The following is a 21,935-nucleotide window of genomic DNA, read 5'->3' on the forward strand; positions in this document are numbered from 1 at the left end:
AGAGTACCCAGCCTCTCCCTGCTCTAATAGTGACGGTGTTGATATGGCTGGTCCAGTTAAGCTTTGGATCAATGGTGATGCCCAAGATGTTTATGGTGGCGGACTCTGCCATAGTGGTGCCATTGAAGGTCATGAGGACATGTATGGGTGTTCTCTTGTTTGAGATGGTGATTACCTGACACTTATGTAGCACATATTTGTCAGCCCAAGCTTGCATGTTAACCAGTAACCAGGTCCTGCTGTAGACGGTCATGGGCTATTACATTATTGGAGGAGTTGTGAATGGAGCTGATCACTGTGGAATCGTCAACAGACATCTACACTCCTGACATAATGATAGCAGGAAGGTCATTGATGAAGCAGCAGAAGGTGGTTGGGCAAAGGATGCTTCCCTAAGGAACACCTGCAATGAATTCCTGGGGCTGCAATGACTGGCCTCTGATAAACACAGCCATCTTCCTTCGCATAGGAGTGACTCCAGCCACTGGAAGGTTTTCCCTTTGACTAGTTTTGCTGGTGCTCCTTGGTGCTATTTCAGTACAATGCTGCCTTGATGATGAGGGCAGCTACGCTCACCTTTCCTCTGGCGTCCAGTTCTTGCATCCTGTCTCGATTAAGGTTGTGATAGGGTGTGGAGTTGATTGGTTCAGGTCCATTAATGGGCAACTTGTTCTTAATGGCCAGGGGGGCATTGTACCAGTCTCTGCCTTATTCCTGGCAGCTGCCATGATGTCCTATTCATCCATCCCATCGCACTGTTCATGCTTGGCAGGGGAACTCCATTACAATCAGATCCATGGGTCAACTGGAACCTTCACTGAGCAGACTTTTGGAATTCTCAAGCAATCATTCAAATGCCTGGACAGGTCTGGTGGCTTCCTGCAACATAGCCCAGAAAGAGTATGTTGCATAATTTTGCTTTGAAATGGAGATATAGAAACAGAAAAATAGAAGCAGGAGTAGGCCATTTGGCCTTTCGAACCTGCTCCGCCATTCAATATGATCATGGCTGATCCTCTATCTCAATATCATATTCCCGCTCTCTCCCCATAAACCTTGATGCCTTTTGTGTCTAGAAATCTATCTATCTCCTTCTTAAATATATTCAGTGTCTTGGCCTCCACAGCCTTCTGTGGTAGAGAATTCCACAGGTTCACCACCCTCTGAGTGAAGACATTTCTCCTTATCTCAGTATCCTGAGACTGTGACCCCTCGTTCTCGACCCCCAGCCAGGGGAAACATCCTCCCTGCATCCAGTCTGTCTAGCCCTGTCAGAATTTTATACGTTTCAATGCGATCCCCTCTCATTCTTCTAAACTCTGGTGAATACAGGCCTAGTTGACCCAATCTCTCCTCATACGACAGTTCTGCCATCCCAGGAATCAGTCTGGTGAACCTTCACTGCACTCCCTCTATGGCAAGTATATCCTTTCTTAGGTAAGGAGACCAAAACTGCACACAGTACGCCAGGTGTGGTCTCACCAAGGCTCTGTAAAACTGTAGTAAGACATCCTTGCTCCTGTACTCAAATCCTCTTGCAATGAAGGCCAACATACCATTTGCCTTCCTAACTGCTTGCTGCACCTGCATGTTTGCTTTCAGTGACTGGTGTACAAGGACACCCAGGTCCCTATACTCTACCTTTCTGTTTTTCCTACCGAAGTGGATAACTTCACATTTATCCACATTATACTGCATCTGCCATGTATTTGCCCACTCACTCAACTTGTCTAAATCACCTTGAAGCCTCTTTGCATCCTCCTCACAACTCACAATCCCACCTAGTTTTGTGTCATCAGCAAACTTGGAAATATTACATTTGGTTTCCTCATCCAAATCATTGATATATATTGTGAATAGCTGAGGCCCAAGCACTGATCCCTGTGGTACCCCACTAGTCACCGCCTACCACCCCGAAAAAGACCCATTTATTCCTACTCTCTGTTTCCTGTCTGTTAACCAATTTTCAATCCATGCCAGTATATTATCCCCAATCCCATGTGCTTTAATTTTGCACACTAGCCTCTTATGTGGGACTTTATCAAAGGCCTTCTGAAAATCCAAATATACCACATCCACTGGTTCTCCCTTATCTATTCTACCAGTTACATCCTCAAAAAACTCCAGTAGGTTTATCAAATACGATTTCCCTTTTATAAATCCATGTTGACTTTGTCTAATCCCGTTGATATTTTCTAAGTGTCCTGTTATCACATCCTTTATAATAGACTTGAGCATTTTCCCTACTACTGATATAGGTGATAACACATGGGGGTACAAAACAGGTGAAGCGAATTTGGCTGTAGACTTGTCATGGGCTGCTTCATTATTGGAGGAGTTGTGAAAGGAGGGGAGCACTGTAGAATCATCAACGTCCCTATTCCTGTCATAATTATGGAGGGAAGTTCAAACTCCACCCGATTTTCTTTTCATTGGAAAAAATCATAGTGTGGAGTACAAGAACAGGCTGCCGATTCGCTAGAGCCCGTTTTGCATGGCCGCTGAAGAAATTTCTACTGCATGGAGTCACCATTGGAGGAGAGCCTTCAGCATGATGAGTGACAGAATGCTGCTGACATGGAGGATAGCAAGGAGGTGGCAGCAGTTCATTGAAGGAAACCTTAGCCTAACGATCCATGCTTTCCTACACTAAGCATCATATCTAACATCTGTCCCAGTCCTTCCACGCTACAATCAGCAGCATCTGCCCAAATGTCAGCATTGATACTCATGTCATCTAACATTGGGACGATCACCAGCTACTACAGAGACATGCTCTACATACAAAGATTTCAAATAGCATTGGGGCTTTAATGACTTAAAGACCTATAAACTATTTGCCACTCCAGTGTTTCTGTTGTACAGGGCCTTGGTGAGACCGCACCTTGAGTATTGTGTGCAGTTTTGGTCACCTTACCTGAGGAAGGACGTTCTTGCTATGGAGGGAGTGCAGCGAAGATTCACCAGGCTGATACCTGGGATGGCAGGAATGATGTATGAGGAGAGATTGTGTCGATTGGGCTTATACTCACTGGAGTTTAGAAGATTGAGAGGGGGTCTCATCGAAACCTATAAAATTCTGTCAGGTCTGGACAGACTAGATGCAGGAAGGATGTTTCTGATGGCCGGGGAGTCCAGAACCAAGGGTCATAGTCTAAGGATAAGGGGTAAGCCATTTAGGACTGAAATGAGGAGGGATTTCTTCACCCAGAGAGTGGTGAACTTGTGGAATTCTCTGCCACAGAGGGCGGTGGAGGCCAGTTCATTAAATATATTCAAGAAAGAGTTGGATATATTTCTTGAGGCTAAAGGGATCAAGGGATATGGGGAGAAGGCAGGGACAGGGTACTGAAATTGGATGATCAGCCATGATCTCATTGAATGGCAGAGCAGGCTCGAAGGGCTGAATGGCCTACTCCTGCTCCTATCTTCTATGTTTCTATGTTTAATTCGTTTTATGCGATCAGGGCGTCGCTGGCAATGCCAGCATTTATTGCCCATCCCTAGTTGCCCTTGAGAAGGTGGTGGTGAGCCGCCTTCTTGAACTGCTGCTCCGATGGTACTCCCACAGTGCTGTTAGGGAGGGAGTTCCAGGATTTTGAACCAGCAATGATGAAGGATCGGTGATATACTTCTAAGTCAGGATTGTGTGTGACTTGGAGGGGAACTTGGAGGTGGTGGTGTTCTCATGCGCCTGCTGCCCTTGTCCTTCTAGGTGGAAGAGGTCGCGGGTTTGGGAGGTGCTGCAGAAGAAGCCTTGGCGAGTTGCTGCAGTGCATCTTGTAGATGGTACACACTGCAGCCACGGTACACCGGTGGTGGAGGGAGTGAATGTTTGAGGTGGTGGATGGGGTGCCAATCAAGCAGGCTGCTTTGTCCTGGATGGTGTCTTGTTTTGCACACTTTGTATAAAAATAATAAATTGCAGGACAACGGAGTATTACAGTTTAACTCTTTTATTAAGCATTAGGTCTGTGATCTTACTCATAGCAGCACCCGTGGGGAAAAGCATGGCATAAGGACCCCTAGCCTGGGTCTTCAAAACAATAGTAGTCCTTACAGATGCCTGCAGGCCAATGACAACTCAGCATGTGATCACATGTGAATATAATAGGTATTCCTTACAGATGCCTGTGGGCCAATGATAATTCAATATGCAAATGTTACAGATGGTGTCGAGCTTCTTGAGTGTTGTTGGAGCTGCACTCATCCAGGCAAGTGGAGAGTATTCCATCACACTCCTTACTTGTGCCTTAGAGTCATAGACTCATAGATTTATACAGCACAGAAAGAGGCCCTTCGGCCCATCGTGTCCGCGCCGGCCATCAAGCCCTATCTATTCTAATCCCATTTTCCAGCACTTGGTCCGTAGCCTTGTATGCTATGGCGTTTCAAGTGCTCATCTAAATGCTTCTTGAATGTTGTGAGGGTTCCTGCCTCTACTGTAGTGTATGTACTTTGAAGAAGGAACTATATTCTGCAGCCCCTGTATGCTGCAGTACCAGTAGTGACCACCCCGGTATATAAGCCTGTGAAGTAACTTTGTATAGTAGTTCCAGTTTTGTCTCCATTCAGTAAACACCTGTTATGACCAACTCCTGCAGTCCGTGTCTCAATTACACACGGACGTTATACTGGCGACGAACAGATCCGAACTTACCTACAGTTCTGCACCACCTCACGGGGATCCATCCCTGAAGCGAAGTTGTTAGAGGTCAAGGCCAGAAGGAAGAAATCCAAAAAGAAAAAAAAACAAACAGAAGAAACGGGCGTCGACCGTGGGCAACCGCCCTCTGATTCATCGAATTCGAAGATTTGCAGGAGAGGCTGTCGAGAGCTGGGCTTGGTTATCCAGTCTATGGTGTTCCAGCTAATCGGGCTGGTGGCAGGTAGTACACTGATCCTTCCTGGGCTGCGGCGGGCTAGAGCTCGATCGAGTGGCTTTTCAACGGGGCCGAGCAGCGTTGTCAGGAAGAGGAGAGAGAGAGAGAGGGTGGAGCACACAGGGCGCGGCCGGTGCTACAAAGCCGGGCAGCGTACAGACCCGAGAAGAGGGAGGAAAGTGTCCCATAGGGTCTGCTCTGACAACGGGAACAGTAATTAAAATAAAAGAAATTAGTAGCACAGAAACCGCGAGGAGCTGCAGTTTGCCACAGGGACCGCGGAGAGCGGCGTTGGCAGCAGCGCTGGGGGGAAGTGCGCGAAGACCATAGGGCGTCGCCATCAAGGCATAAAAACGCCAGCAACAGCGCTAGCAGCAGCGGAAAAGACAGAAAGTGCGGGTGGCACCATCTTAATCCAGCGGGGAAGAAGGCAAAGTGCGAGAGGCACCATTTTGTTCAATCGGGGAAGAAGGCAAAGCGCGGGAGGCGCCATCTTAGATCTCCAAGATGCCGAAGACTGGCAATATCACTGCCTTCAATAATGCAATAGAAGACTGGACCACGTATGTGGAAAGAGTCGAAGTATATTGCAAGGCAAATGAAGTAGCCGATGAGAAAAAGGCATCGGTACTACTAAACTTAATGGGCGCAAGAACGTACGGCCTATTGCGGAACCTGATCACTCCAGTCAAACCGATGGCGAAGAGTTTTAACGAAATTGTTGATATCCTACAGGAACACCTAAATCCTACACCGCTGCTGATAGCAGAAAGATTTAAATTCCACAAGAGAAATCAGCATAAAGATGAGAGCAATGCTGATTACCTTACGGAACTATGCAAGCTATCAAAGCACTGCCAGTTCGGAGCAGGACTGGCAGATACCCTACGGGACAAATTTGTCTGTGGACTCCTGAGTGAAGGAACCCAGAAGAGGTTACTCTCAGAGAAAGAGCTGACGCTAGATAAGGCTTTCAGCGTGGCAGTATCGTACGAAGCAGCAGCAAGGGGAGCTGCAGAAATACAGCAAAAGCCACAGGAATACGGCACCCATGAAATGACACGGGGATTTGAAAAATGTTATCGCTGCGGCAGAACAACCCATGGCCAGAAGGACTGCTGGTCCAAGGACAAAACATGCAGGCAATGTGGAAAGATGGGACACATTGCACGAGTTTGCAGGTCCGGGAAGAAGGCTAACAACAACAAAAAGCCTACTAAGGAAAAGTACAGGAAAGTACAAAAGATGACGGACAGTAGTTCCAAAGACCAGAAGAGCGATCGTGAATCCGGGAACAAGAGACTAAGCTGTCTCAAACTACACAACGTAATCACAAAAGAGGATCACCGAACCATTTGGGTCACCCTCACGATAGCAGGGTCCCAAGTCAAAATGGAATTGGATACAGGATCAGCCCTGACCATCATGAATCGATGAGACGATGAGCGGCTATTCTCACACATACCCTTGAAAGACACATCCATTGTCTTGAAGACATATACGGGGCAGAAAGTATACCCCAGAGGGAAAATAAGGGTGCCTGTCGAATACAATGGCAAGGAAATACAGAAATTGTATCTGTACATACTGCAAGATGGTGGACCACCGTTATTGGGACGTGAATGGATCAGAAAGATAAGTTTAGACTGGCACTCCATTCAGTGACGGTGGCTGGTAAAAAGGATGACGACGTCACACCTGGACGATTGTCAAAAATCTTGGCTAACGCTAAAGAGGTATTTCAACAAGAACTGGGAACTCTTAAAGGGGTAACCGCCTCGATAAAAATAGAAGAGAATGCAATTCCCAAGTTTTTCAAAGCAAGTCCGGTACCGTATGCAATTCGCCCAGCCGTCGAGGCAGAGCTGGAGAATCTGGAGAATGCAGGCATGCTAACTAAGGTAGACTGGAGCGAGTGGGCGACACCCATCGTTCCTGTCATGAAGAAAACATTAAACAATAAGTCTGAGGAGCCAAGGAAGGTTCGCATCTGTGGGGACTTCAAGGTGACTGTGAACCCAGTCCTTCACACAGTACAGTATCCTCTTCCGAGGATAGAAGATATTTTCGCCTCACTATCTGGAGGGAAACGTTTTACAAAAATTGACCTAGCGCAAGCATATTTGCAGATGGAGGTTGAAGAATCCTCTAGGAAATATCTCACGATAAACACTCACAAAGGTCTTTACCAGTATAATCGACTGGTATTCAGAGTTGCATCAGCTCCGGCTATATGGCAAAGAGCGATGGAACAAGTCCTGCAAGGGATTCCGGGGACTCAGTGTTACTTGGACGACATCCTAGTGACAGGTGAAAATCACAGTGAACACCTTGCCAACCTAGAGCAGGTGCTCACTAGACTACGTGAACATGGGCTACGAGCCAATCGCCCCAAGTGCGAGTTTTTAAAGAAACAAATATCGTATTGTGGCCACGTGATTGATGAAGAGGGGCTACATAAGTCCCCTGACAAAATTGAAGCGGTAGTTAAGGCTCCAGCGCCTGAAAATGTGTCGCAACTGAGGTCATTCCTCGGATTGGTGAATTACTACCATAAGTTTTTGCCGAAGTTGTCCACAATTCTGCACCCACTGAACGCCCTGCTACAAACTGGAGTAGCACGGAAATGGAGTGATGAATGTAAGCGGGCCTTTCAGAAGTGTAAAGGCCTGATCACTTCAAGAGAAGTATTGGCTCACTACAACCCATCACTACCGATAAGACTGGCGTGTGATGCGTCTCCCTACGGCGTTGGAGCGGTACTGTCACATAAATCCCTTGATGGTTCAGAGAGGCCGATAGCTTTTGCGTCACGCTCGTTAACTGCAGCCGAGTGTAACTACGCCCAGATTGACAGAGAGGCCCTCAGCCTGGTGTGGGGGGTGAAGAAGTTCAATCACTACCTGCACGGACAGAAATTTACTCTACTAACTGATCATCAACCTCTTGTCTCCATTTTCAACCCTAAGAAGGGCTTCCCGATAATGACAGCACAACGGCTACAGAGGTGGTCCCTTTTCCTAGGGGCACACCAATATGACATCGAGTACAAAGGAACTAAACAGCATGGGAATGCTGATGGATTGTCGCGCCTACCGTTGCCGACGGTGGAAGAAGCACCTGCAGTGGATCCTGTGGAGATATTCCACTCGACCATAGTCGAATGTCTACCTGTGACGAATGCAAACATAGAAAAGGAAACACGAAATGACCCGACACTCTCCAGGGTCTATGATTTAATGGTGAAGGGATGGCCAGCACATGGCGAACCACTGTTGCCAGCATTCTCGCCGAGAAGAGAACAGCTGTCATTGTGCCGAGGAACCTTGATGTGTGGATCCAGAGTAGTAATTCCACCCAAATTGAAGGATAGAGTGCTCAATGAGCTTCATGAGGGTCACCTGGGAGGGGTAAAAATGAAGAACTTAGCCAGAGCGTTTGTGTGGTGGCCGGGAATCGATAGAGAAATCAAAGAGATGACCAAGAGCTGTACAGGATGCCAGAAGGTCCAAAACGCCCCACCACAAACCCTTCTACATCCATGGGAGTGGCCCTCATCTCCATGGCAAAGGGTACACATTGATTTTGCTGGTCCATTTATGGACTCGATGTTTTTAATTGTGGTGGATGCACATTCAAAGTGGCCAGAGGTAATAAAAATGTTCTCAACCACCACAGAAAAAACCATCACAGTCTTACGAACCATATTCGCCAGAAATGGGCTGCCTGAACAGATTTGCTCCGACAATGGACCACAGTTTGTGTCTGAAGAGTTCCGGAGGTTCTTAAAGAACAATGGTGTTAGGCATTACACATCCGCCCCATATCATCCAGCCACCAATGGATTGGCTGAGAGGTTCGTTCAAACATTCAAGAAGGCTATCAAGGCAATGTGTAATGAAGACATACCCCTACAACACAAGGTGGATAACTTCTTGTTTGCCTACTGGAATGCGACACATGCGGTTACCAACCAAACTCCAGCCATGATGTTCTTCAATCGAAGACTAAGATGCCGCTTGGATTTGGTTAAGCCAAACATCAGAAGAGATGTGGAGAACAGGCAGTTTCAGAATATGAATGAAAGGCCAACCAGGAGTTTTAAGATAGGTCAACCAGTTTTGGCCCGGGACTACCGCACAGAGAAATGGCAGCCAGGGACGATCTGCACACGGCAAGGACCTCTAATGTATACCGTGGATGTTGAAGAGAGCATTGTAAGACACCATGCTGACCAGATTCTAGAGTCACTGGAAAACGTCAATTCCACACCACGATCTGATACACCTGGTGATGAAACCGAAGTACCAATTGCATCTACCTCAGAATTGGTGATATTGGAAGCAGACGAACCAAACAACGACGTTGATCCCGAATCAATTTTGCCAGAAGAACCTGATACCCCAAAGAGGCGTTATCCGGACAGTATCAGGAAGCCTCCTCAAAGACTGAATTTATAATTGCTTAACTTCAGCTAATGTATATAGCAACTGTAATTGTAAATATGTTATTTAATTATTAATTGAATGTTATGTACTGTTTAGCTAAAAGGGGAGGAATTGTAGTGTGTGTACTTTGAAGAAGGAACTATATTCTGCAGCCCCTGTATACTGCAGTACCAGTAGTGACCACCCCGGTATATAAGCCTGTGAAGTAACTTTGTATAGTAGTTCCAGTTTTGTCTCCATTCAGTAAACACCTGTTATAACCAACTCCTGCAGTCCGTGTCTCAATTACACACGGACGTTACATCTACCACCATTTCAGGCAGTGAGTTCCAGATTCCAACCATCCTCTGGGTGAAAAAGTCTTTCCTCAAACCCCCTCTAAACCTTCTGCCCCTTACATTGAAACTATGCCCCCTGGTTTTTGACTCCTCTACTAAGGGGAAAAGTTCCTTTCTATCTACCCTATCTATGCCCCTCATAACTTTGTACACCTCAATCAGGTCCCCCCTCAGCCTTCCCTGCTCTACGGAAAACAACCCCAGCCTGTCCAGTCTCTCTTCATAGCTGAAGCGCTCCAGCCCAGGTAACATCCTGGTGAATCTCCTCTGCACCCTCTCCAATGCAATCACATCCTTCCTATAGTGTGGCGACCAGAACTGCACACAGTATTCCAGCTGTGGCCTAACTAGCGTTTTGTACAGCTCCACCATGTGATGAAATATGCCATTCATCACTCATCTGTATTCTCTGTGTGATTGTGCCTGTGACTGTGGTTTAGTTTCAGTTTCATTTCCCTTACCTCAGTTCCGTTTCCTCACCTTGTATTGTATTGTGTGTAGGGCTCCGCCCATACCTGGCCCCTATGTAAGCAGGCTCAGCGTGCCTCACATCCAGTACTGCAGACCTCTGGATGGAAGACACCTCTCCACTGTGTGTTACCTTCTAAGTTAATAAAAGCCTTGTTTTGTTCCGTTAACATTGAGTCTCGGATTTATTGAGGCACATCACACCATAACCTCCCTGCTCTTATATTCTGTGCCTCGGCTAATGAAGGCAAGTATCCCATGTGCCTTTTTAACCACCTTATCTACCTGTCCTGCTGCCTTCAGGGATCTATGTACATGCACACCAAGGTCCCTCTGATCTTCTGTCCTTCCTAGGGTCCTACCATTCATTGTATATTCCCTTGCCTTGTTAGTCCTCCCAAAATGCATCACCTCACACTTTTCAGGGTTAAATTCCATTTGCCACTGTTCTGCCCATCTAACCAACCCGTCTATATTGTCCTGTAGCCTGAGGCTTCCCACCTCGCTATTTACCACTCCACCAATTTTCGTATCATCTTCAAACTTACTGATCATACCTCCTACATTCATATCTAAATAATTAATGTACACTACAAACAACAAAGGACCCAGCACCAATCCCTGCGGTACACCACTGGACACAGGCTTCCAGTCACAAAAACAACCTTCAACCATCACCCTCTGCCTCCTGCCACTAAGCCAATTTTGGATCCAATGTGCCAAATTGCCCAGGATCCCATGGGCTCTTACCTTCTTGACGAGTCTCCCATGTGGGACTTTGTCAAAAGCGTTACTGAAGTCCATGTAGACTACACCAACTGCACTACCCTCATCCACACACCTAGTCACCCCCTCGAAAAATTCAATCAAATTGGTTAGACATGATCTCCCCCTGACAAAGCCATGCTGACTATCCTTGATTAATCCTTGCCTCTCCAAGTGGAGACTAATTCTGTCCCTCAGAATTTTTTCCAATAATTTCCCTACCACTGATGTTAGGCTCACTGGCCTGTAATTCCTTGGTTTATCCCTTCTACCCTTCTTGAATAATGGTACCACATTAGCTATCCTCCAGTCCTCTGGCACCTCCCCCGTGGCCAGAGTGGTTCTGAAAATTTGTTTCAGAGCCCCTGCAATCTCCTCCCTTGCCTCACACAGCAGCCTGGGATACATCTCGTCTGGGCCTGGGGATTTATCTACTTTTAAGCCCACTAAAACCACTAGTACCTCCTCCCTCTCAATACTAATTTGTTCAAGTATATCACAATCCCCCTCCCTGATTTCTATGCTTACATTGTCCTTCTCCATAGTGATCACAAATGCAAAATATTCATTTAAAACCTCACCCACATCTTCTGGCTCTGCACACAGATTGCCACTTTGGTCCCTAATGGGCCCTACTCTTTCCCTGGTTATCCTCTTGCCCTTCTATACCCCGGAATATTGAGCTGTGGTCCTGCCCCTCCCTCAACCATGTCTCTGTGATAGCAACACTATCATACTCCCATGTAAGAAGTCACACAACACCAGGTTATAGTCCAACAGCTTTATTTGAAATCACAAGCTTTCGGAGCGCTGCTCCTTCTTCAGGTGAAGTGGAGAAATGCATAAAGACACAGCTTATATAGTCAGAGAATCATGTCAGATGTTTACAGGTAACCTTTCCAACTGCCATTTATCGCACCTCGGCAGAGAGATAATCACAGCAGTCAAAGGTGTGAATGGTGTCCAAACAGGTCAGTCAGGGAAACATTACATCAAAGAACAACGAGGTGGGGTCACAAGGGGTCAAATATTGCAGATGCTGGGGTCTGTATGAAAAACAAAAAAACAGACAAAAAACATTTTTTTTGGCTGGAAATCACAGCAGGTCCGGCCGCATCTGTGTAGAGAGAACAAGCCAATGTCGACTCAAGTCTGGATGACCCTGCATCAGGTGGGGTTACATGTAGCGTGACATGAACCCAAGATCTCGGTTGAGGCCGTCCTCATGAGTGCGGAACTTGGCTATCAGTTTCTGCTCGACGATTTTGCGTTGTCGTGTGTCTCGAAGGCCACCTTGGAGAATGCTTACCCGAAGATCGGAGGCTGAATGTCCTTGACTGCTGAAGTGTTCCCCGACTGGGAGGGAACACTCCTGCCTGGTGATTGTTGCGCGGTGTCCGTTCATCCGTTGTCGCAGTGTCTGCATGGTCTCGCCGATGTACCATGCTCCGGGGCATCCTTTCCTGCAACGTATGAGGTAGACAACGTTGGCCGAGTCACATGAGTATGTACCATGTACCTGGTGGGTGGTGTCCTCACGTGTGATGATGGTATCTGTGTTGATGATCTGGCATGTCTTGCAGAGGTTGCTGTGGCAGGGTTGTGTGGTGTCGTGGTCGCTGTTCTCCTGAAAGCTGGGTAATTTGCTGCGAACGATGGTCTGTTTGAGGTTAGGCGGCTGTTTGAAAGCGAGTAGTGGAGGCGTGGGGATGGCCTTAGCGAGGTGTTCGTCGTCATCGATGACATGTTCAACTACTCGCTTTCAAACAGCCGCCTAACCTCAAACAGACCATCGTTCGCAGCAAATTACCCAGCTTTCAGGAGAACAGCGACCACGACACCACACAACCCTGCCACAGCAACCTCTGCAAGACATGCCAGATCATCAACACAGATACCATCATCACACGTGAGGACACCACCCACCAGGTACATGGTACATACTCATGTGACTCGGCCAACGTTGTCTACCTCATACATTGCAGGAAAGGATGCCCCGGAGCATGGTACATCGGCGAGACCATGCAGACACTGCGACAACGGATGAACGGACACCGCGCAACAATCACCAGGCAGGAGTGTTCCCTCCCAGTCGGGGAACACTTCAGCAGTCAAGGACATTCAGCCTCCGATCTTCGGGTAAGCATTCTCCAAGGTGGCCTTCGAGACACACGACAACGCAAAATCGTCGAGCAGAAACTGATAGCCAAGTTCCGCACTCATGAGGACGGCCTCAACCGAGATCTTGGGTTCATGTCACGCTACATGTAACCCCACCTGATGCAGGGTCATCCAGACTCGAGTCGACATTGGCTTGTTCTCTCTACACAGATGCGGCCGGACCTGCTGTGATTTCCAGCCAAAAAAAATGTTTTTTGTCTGTTTTTTTGTTTTTCATACAGACCCCAGCATCTGCAATATTTGACCCCTTGTGACCCCACCTCATTGTTCTTTGATGTAATGTTTCCCTGACTGACCTGTTTGGACACCATTCACACCTTTGACTGCTGTGATTATCTCTCTGCCGAGGTGCGATAAATGGCAGTTGGAAAGGTTACCTGTAAACATCTGACATGATTCTCTGACTATATAAGCTGTGTCTTTATGCATTTCTCCACTTCACCTGAAGAAGGAGCAGCGCTCCGAAAGCTTGTGATTTCAAATAAAGCTGTTGGACTATAACCTGGTGTTGTGTGACTTCTTACATTTGTCCACCCCAGTCCAACACCGGCATCTCCACACCATACTCCCATGTGTTCATCAACACCTTCAATTCATCTGCCTTACTCGCAAGACTCCTTGCATTAAAATAAAAGCAATCCAGCCTTGCCATACTCCCTTGTTCCATTACATATTTGCTCTGCCTTCCAGGCTGACTTGTTTTTTCCTCTATATTTGGCTGTGCATCACCCCCTACTATAGCTCCACTCCGTATCCCATCCCCCTGCCAAGTTAGTTTAAACCACCCCCAACAGTCCTAGCAAACCTCCCCGCAAGGATGTTGGTCCCATTCCGCTTCAGCTGCAACCCGTCCAACTTGTACAGGTCCCACCTTCCCCAGAAACAGACCCAGTGATCCAGGAAACTAAAGCCCTCCCTTCTGCACCAACTCTTTAGCCACATATTCATCTGCTCTATCCTCCTATTCCTATACACACTAGCACGTGGCGCCAGGAGTAATCCAGAGATTACAACCTTTGAGGTCCTGCTTTTTAATCTGGTACCTAGCTCCCTAAACTCTTGTTGCAGGACTTCATCCCACTTTCTACCTATGTCGTTGGTACCAATGTGAACCATGACTTCTGACTGTTCGCCCTCCCCCTTCAGAATGCCCTGCAGCCGTTCAGTGACATCCTTGACCCTGGCACCAGGGAGGGAACATACCATCCTGGAGTCACGTCTGCGGCCACAGAAATGTCTATCTGTTCCCCTTACGATAGAATCCCCTATCACTATCGCACTCCCACTCTTTTTCGTCCCCTGCTGTGCAGCTGAGCCACTCGTAGTGCCATGGACTTGTCTCTTGCTGCATTCCCCTAAGAAACCATCTCCCCCAGCAGTATCCAAAATGGAAAATCTGTTGGAGAAGGAGATGGATTCAGGGGACTCCTGCACTACCTTCCTAGTTCTTTTACTCTGTCTGGCGGTCACCCATTCCTTGTCTGCTTGTGCACTCTTTACCTGCGGTGTGACCACCTCGATAAACATGCTATCCACGAAGATCTCAGCTTCATGAATGCTCCACAGTGACTCCAGCCACAGCTCCAGCTCTGAAACGCGGATTTCGAGTAGCTGCAGCTGGAGACACTTCCTGCACATGTGTTCACCCTGGACACCGAAAGTGTCCCTGACTTCCCACATAGCACAGGAGGAGAACTCCATGCTGCCGAGCTGCCCTGCCATGTCCTAACCTTAACTTACTCCCTTTACTTCCTTTAAATTAAAAAATATTAAATACACTAGGGACCTTACGTCACTTTAAACACTACTTACTCTAAACTAGAGACCTTACTTTTACTTCAACTACTGGACTGTAGAAATACTTACCAGGTCCTACTTACCAATCAGCTCCTTCCCTGGTTGTGACTTCAATTTCGCGGTATCGCAGTTGTTGTTGTTTGACTGCTCCCGCTCTCGGACTCTTTCCCAACTCGCAGCACTCCTCTGCAGCGCTCCTTTATGAGCGATCCGCCTTCTCTCAGGTCCCGCTGCCGCTCCCACACAGGTCTGCCTCCTCCGGTGTCGGGCCTCCTCTGCAGCGCTCCTTTATGGCCGCTCCGCCTTCTCTCAGGTCCCGCTGCCGCTCCCACGCCTCCTCCTTGTAGATGGTGGAAAGGCTTTGGGGAGTCAGGAGGTGAGACACTCGCCGCAGAATACCTAGTCTCTGACCTACTCTTGTTGCCACAGTATTTATGTGGCTGGTCCAGTTAAGTTTCTGGTTAATGATGACCCCCAAGATATTGATAGTGGGGAATTCGGCGATGGTAATGCCATTGAATGTCAAGGGGAGGTGGTTAGATTCTCGCTTATTGGAGATAGTCATTGCCTGGCACTTCTGTGGCACGAATGTTACCTGCCACTTATCAGCCCAAGCCTGAACCTCGTCCAGATCTTGTTGCATGCGGGCATGGACTGCTTCATTATCTGTGGAGTTGCGAATGGCGCTGAACACTGTGCAGTCATCAGCGAACTTCTCCATTTCTGACCTTATGTTGGAGGGAAGGTCATTGATGAAGCAACTGAAGATGGTTGGGCCTAGGATACTGCCCTGAGGAACTCCTGCAGCGATGTCCTGGGGCTGTGATGATTGACCTTCAACCACCACAACCATCTTCCTTTGTGCTAGGTATGACTCCAGCCAGTGGAGCATTTTCCCTCTGATTCCCTTTGACTTCAGTTTTACTAGGGTTCCTTGATGCCAGACTCGGTCAAATGCTGCCTTGATGTCAAGGGCAGTCACTCTCACCTCAGCTCTGGAATTCAGCTCCTTTGTCCATGTTTGGACCAAGGCTGTAGTGAGGTCGGGAGCCGAGTGGTCTTGGCGGAACACAAACTGGGCATCAGTGAGCAGGTTATTGGTGAGTAAGTGCCGCTTGATAGCACTGTCGATGGCACCTTCCATCACTTTGCTGATGATTGAGAGTACACTGATGGGGCGGTAATTGGTCAGGTTGGATTTGTCCTGCTTTTTGTGGACAGGACATACCTGGGCAGTTTTCCACATTGTTGGATAGATGCCAGTGTTGTAGCTGTACTGGAACAGCTTGGCTCGAGGCGCAGCTAGTTCTGGAGCACAAGTCTTCAGCCGATAGCCGGGATGTTGTTGGGGCCCATAGCCTTTGCTGTATCCAGTGCGCTCAGCCGTTTCTTGATATCACGTGGAGTGAATCGAATTGTCTGAAGAATGGCTTCTGTGATGGTGGGGACCTCGTGAGTAGGCCAATATGGATCATCCACTCGGCACTTCTGGCTGAAGTTGGTTGCAAATGCTTCAGCCTTGTCTTTTGCACTCATGTGCTGGGCTCCACCATCATTGAGGATGGGGATATTCTTGGAGCCTCCTCCTCCCATTAGTTGTTTAATGGTCTACCACCATTCACGACTGGATGTGACAGGACTGCAGAGCTTTGATCTGACCTGTTAATTGTGGGATCGCTTAGCATGCTGCTTCTGCTTTTTAGCATGCATCTAGTCCTGTGTTGCAGCTTCCCCAGGTTGGCACCTCATTTTTAAGTACGCCTGGTGCTGCTCTTGGCATGCTCTTCTGCACTCCTTGTTGAACCAGTGTTGGTCCCCTGGCTTGGTGGTAATGGTAGAGTGAGGGATATGCCGGGCCATGAGGTTACAGATTGTGGTGGAATACAATTCTGCTGCTGCTGATGGCCCACAGCGCCTCATGGATGCCCAGTTTTGAGCTGCTAGATCTGTTCTGAATCTATCCTATTTAGCACGGTGGTAGTGCCACACAACACGATGGAGGGTGACCTGTGTGAAGACGGGATTTCGTCTCCAGAATGACTGTGTGGTGGTCATGGACAGATGCATCTGCGACAGGTAGTTTGGTGAGGACGAGGTCAAGTAGGTTTTTCCCCTCGTGTTGGTTCTCTCACCGGCTGTCGCAGGCCCAGACTGGCAGTTATGTCCTTCAGGACTCGGCCAGTAGTGGTGCTACCGAGCCACTCTTGGTGATGGACATTGAAGTCCCCCACCCAGAGTACATTCTGTGCCCTTACTACTTTCAGTGCTTCTTCCAAGTGGTGTTCAACATGGAAGAGTATTGATTCATCGGCTGAGGGAGGGCGGTAGGTGGTAATCAGCAGGAGGTTTCCTTGCCCTGAAACTTCATGGAGTCTGGAGTCAATGTTGAGGACGCCCAGGGCCACTCCTTCCCAACAGTATACCACTGTGCCACCACCCCTGGTGGGTCTGTCCTGCCGGTGGGACAGGACATACCCAGGGATGGTGATGGAGGAGTTGGGGACATTGGCTGAAAGGTATGATTCTGTGAGTATGACTATGTCAGGCTGTGCTTGACTAGTCTGTGGGACAGCTCTCCCAATTTTGGCACAAGTCCCCAGATGTTGGTGAGGAGGACTTTGCAGGGTTGACTGGGCTGGGTGTACCGTTGCCATGTCGGTAGCCGGTGCCGAGTGATCCGTCCGGTTTAATTCTTATTATTTTGTTTCGTAGCGGTTAGTTAAAACTGAGTGACTTGCTCGGCCATTTCAGAGTCGACCACATTACTGTGGGTCTGGAGTCACATATAGGTCAGACCAGGTAAGGACAGCAGATTTTCTTCTCTAAAGTACATTAGTGAACCAGATGGGTTTATTACAACAATCCAATAGTTTCATGGTTACAATTACTGATACTAGCTTTTTAATTCAGATTTATTTAATTAACTGAATTTAAATTGCCCAGCTGCCATGGTGAGATTTGAACTCACGTCTCTGGATCATTAATCCAGGCCTATAGATTATTAGCCCAGTGACATTACCATTACGCTACCATTCCAGTGGGAGTCCCTTGTACTCGTCTGAAGTGCTCTTTTAGCTACATCTCCGTGGTGCTCCCCCAGTAGTTGTAACATGGGAAGAGATGGTGAGAATGGGAAACGATGGGTCAGTCAGGACTTAGTGCGGGTTGCTGAGTTTTGAGCAGGTTGGAGTTTGTTGAGGCTGGGAGAGTGGTTAGAAAGACATTGGAGAAATCAAGTCAAGAGGTGCTGAAAGCATAGATACGGGTTTCAGCAGCAGTGGGGGCGAAGTAGCGTTGGACGCAGCTAAGCTGTATAGGTGGAAATAAACAGTCTGGGTGATGGATAGGTGTGGGGTTTGAAGCTCAGGTCGAATGGGACACTAAGGTTTTGCCCTGCTTTTGTAGTTGCCCAGGTGTAGGGGGTTTTGTGAGTGGCGTGTGCCCAGTCAGCTCTGCCCCTGACTGTCTCTGAGCAGTTTGAATCACTCCACACCCCCTGGGTTCTAGACACCAGACTTAGGTACAGGCGGCGATACAGAAAGATGAGTAAACAAGTGGTTCGGTGCAAGAAAACCGTAATCTTTATTAAAGACAGAATAAAACACAATACTGAGAATTACTAAGCTGATTACAGGCATATGAAAATAATACACTTATATGGGAATGGGGAACACACGGCACATCGAGGGAAACAAATACATTAAAATCCCCTTATCCTTATCCCACCCCTATACCTAACTAGATTAAGCAATGAGTGGCCAGGAATCTATGCTCACCAATTCGAAACCTGTTGACTTTTAACGGTTGTGATTTTTGGGGTCCGTTCTTGCTGTCCTTTGGGGTGTCTCATCGCCACTTGGTCACAGGGCACGGCGGTGGAGTTGTTTATGCGAACCACCCTCCTTTTCCTTAGCTAATGTCGTCATCGAGTCGCGTCTTCATCTTCTTCTTCTTCCTCGGGCGGTTTAGTCGCTGACGAGTTTTTAAAACGGTTGGGGCTCGGTTGGCAGTTTATATTGTTAAACTGATTTTACTACCCATGCTTCGAACACCAGTTTATTCGTCATGGACGCTGCTGTCCATGCTTCAAATGCCAGTTTATTTGTCAAACGCCAGCTTATAACTAGGCGTTTGGCCCCCAATGCGTCTTTCCGCTGCCCTTCTCTGCCTTTATCGGTTTACCGTATTCTTCGTGTCGTCTCGTCTCGTCTGCCCGTTTGTGGCCTGTGCGTCCTGTGTGCTTTTGAACTCGGGTCTCGTTCTCCTCCCGCGTTCAGCCCTCGGTGTAGTAATGGATGTCCTTTGGTGTTGAGCGGCACGGGGAGCGAGAAGAGAGCCCGCCACGAGGCCAGGGCACGCGAACGAGAGGCAGCAGGCCAAAGGCCAAACGATAAGAGGCAAGAGCAAGAGCTAAGAGAGAGAGAGCGATCACTACCGATGGGCCTACAATTATACCCGGTTCTTCATTCCTTATCTGCACGCCAAATCAGGTCGTCCTTTGTCTAACTTTTGGCGGGCTCGTTTAAAATGATTACAGCCATTTACTTTAACAACTTCTGGAGTGGTTGTCTCCGTGTTTAATGGCTTTGATGTCCTGGCTGTTTGTCATTTATGAAACTTAATTGTCCTCATCCTGGCTTGATGGCTACTGTGAGCTGTTACCGATTAAATATGCAGAAACCTAATGGCCTCGATTTAGGCCCATTCTAACCTGATCTGTTTCAAGGTGAATGAATGCATATTCTGTGTTTGCTTTAGCTGTCTGGCTCCACAAAGTCTCTTCACAGATTCATGCATTTTAGGTTTTGTTTCAGGTCTTTGAAAAGTGCCTGCCTGTTTGCAGGGCCTTGCTTTATAAAATCCTGTACTATTGGTCACAAGGTTGCAGAAGCCATTTTGGGTACCCTTTTTACCAACTTGTCCATACAGGGTCCCTTTATCCATAACTTTTGGGGAATGTGGGAATTTTGAGAACCCTACACTCCCCCCTGTTGATACTAAACTCGCTTTAATTATCATCCTAACAAGGTGAGCAAAATTCCCGACCCTCCAAAGTCAACCTTCCCCTGTAATTATCTACCTATGATCGCACGACACACGCATTTCCCACTCTGTAAAAATGTAGTGTACATAAGCATACATAGACAGATTACAGGCGTTTACACACATCCAAGCATGGAGGGGGTCCAACACCCCTACACCAGTTGGTACACATCATCTTTATTAAAACAACAAATCCAAAAGTCGTTGTTAAAAATAACAAAAGAACAAAAAAAAACAATCTTTAGTCAATAACACGAACAACAAAAAAATTCAAACAGGAGTATCTCCCTCCACCTTAACATAATGTTCTTTCCACGTCATTTGGTTTCGGAATTCTAGTATTTGGCCTTTTCCCTTGCACTGGGTGCTCACTAGGTACAATACTATCCCCAGCTCGCAAACCACGAGTATGTGGGAAGCCAGTCTGATCCACGAAGGGACCTCTATATTCTCAAAAATGTCCCACCAGGGTGGAACTACAATGTCCAATATCTTGGCCCCTATCTCTACTGTTTTCTGCTCTGGAGTGTAAAAATGTTTCTGTGAAACTATAACTGCTTTGAGTATTTTGGTAAGATGTTCTGGGAGAGGGGGGATTTTGTAGCTGAAATGTGCTACATACTTTTGTAGATTGGTGAAATTCTCTGTTACAGTGAGGTGAACAGTAGATGGTTCAGGAATGGGGACAATTCGTTCCTGGGCCACTTGAACTTCTGCCTCGGGTTTAAAGCAGAAAATGCTGTCACTTACCGGACACCAGCTATGCTGTCCATGCTGGTAGTGGGGCGCTCCTGTGGTGACACAATATGTCCCACCTCCTATATATGCTACCTGTGAGGGAACATGGCCTTGTGCCATTGCCTCCATGGTACAATTTATAGGTTTTGCGCCAGCAGCTCTGAACCCGCACTGTGGTTTTGAATAGGCGTTCACGTGCTGGGGACACAGGATTATGTGTGCTCCCTGGCTCCGGCACCCCTAGAGGTCAGTACCTGTCATAGCATGCTCCCACTTTATGACATAAGGTGGGACCGCTGTGAAACGAATGTGTGCACCCCCTTGAATGACTCCAATGTTCTCTACCCTGTATGTCGGCACGGGTCGGGTTGTCCTACCCATGACCGGCATCCTAACTACTATACCCATGATCGTATGGTTTGACCGTCCACAATCTACTGGGACTGGGTAGGCCTCAGAAGCTAGCTGGAGTTGGCACGGGCTTAATGCATTCTCAAACTGATGGAGGGCTGCGAGGTGCTTGTTGCTGATCCAGGAGGGGACTAAACCCTATTTTAAATCCTCCAGTTTACTGCGGCCCTCGCCCAGCAACCACGCCCCGTACAGCATGCACACCTCGTTCTGCGCAGCCTGATCTGAAGCATTTCTGTCCTCTCTTATGAGGGCGTTTACGGTCTTTGCGTGCTTCTCCAACTGGGCTATAATTTCTTTTAAATGGACTGCCATGGACTGGTCCTCATGTAACTCTGAGCCCACTACTTTGTTCTCATCCATTAAGATTTTCTTTAATTGTGTTTTTAAACCGTTTATCTGGGTCTGTAATTCTATGTCATCCAAGCTGTTGATGACAGAGGACCCTGTGTTAAGCGCAGTAAAAACATCATTCCATGCTCCCCTTCTTTGCCTCCCCGTGTTACCCAAAAACTCATGGTGTGTGGTGTACAGTTCGGTTTTGTCGACATTGGCGAAATTGAACTCGTAAAATTTTCTGAACATCTCCTTTAATAGGGCCTGGTATAACTGTTCTGTCTCTTTGGGGCACCACTCCGGTAAGTGTACCTCGGTGAGATTTAAAATCACAGAGGCTACCATGTAGTGTACCCCCTGGTACAGCACCTGGTCCGTAGGCACTAGTACCAGCCCATTCCCTGGTCCCTTGGTGGTGGCGGGGCACCCTTCCCTGTGTGTCCTTGCTGCCTGGTTCATGGGCAGGGGCTTTTGGGGGCGGGTTACAAGCTCAGTGGCATTGACTGGGATCGGGGAGTATGGGACCG

This window comes from Somniosus microcephalus, chromosome 4 (assembly GCF_052327205.1).
Source record: "Somniosus microcephalus isolate GS21.2 chromosome 4, FLI_Smic_1.0, whole genome shotgun sequence".
In the NCBI taxonomy this organism is placed as follows: Eukaryota; Metazoa; Chordata; class Chondrichthyes; order Squaliformes; family Somniosidae; genus Somniosus; species Somniosus microcephalus.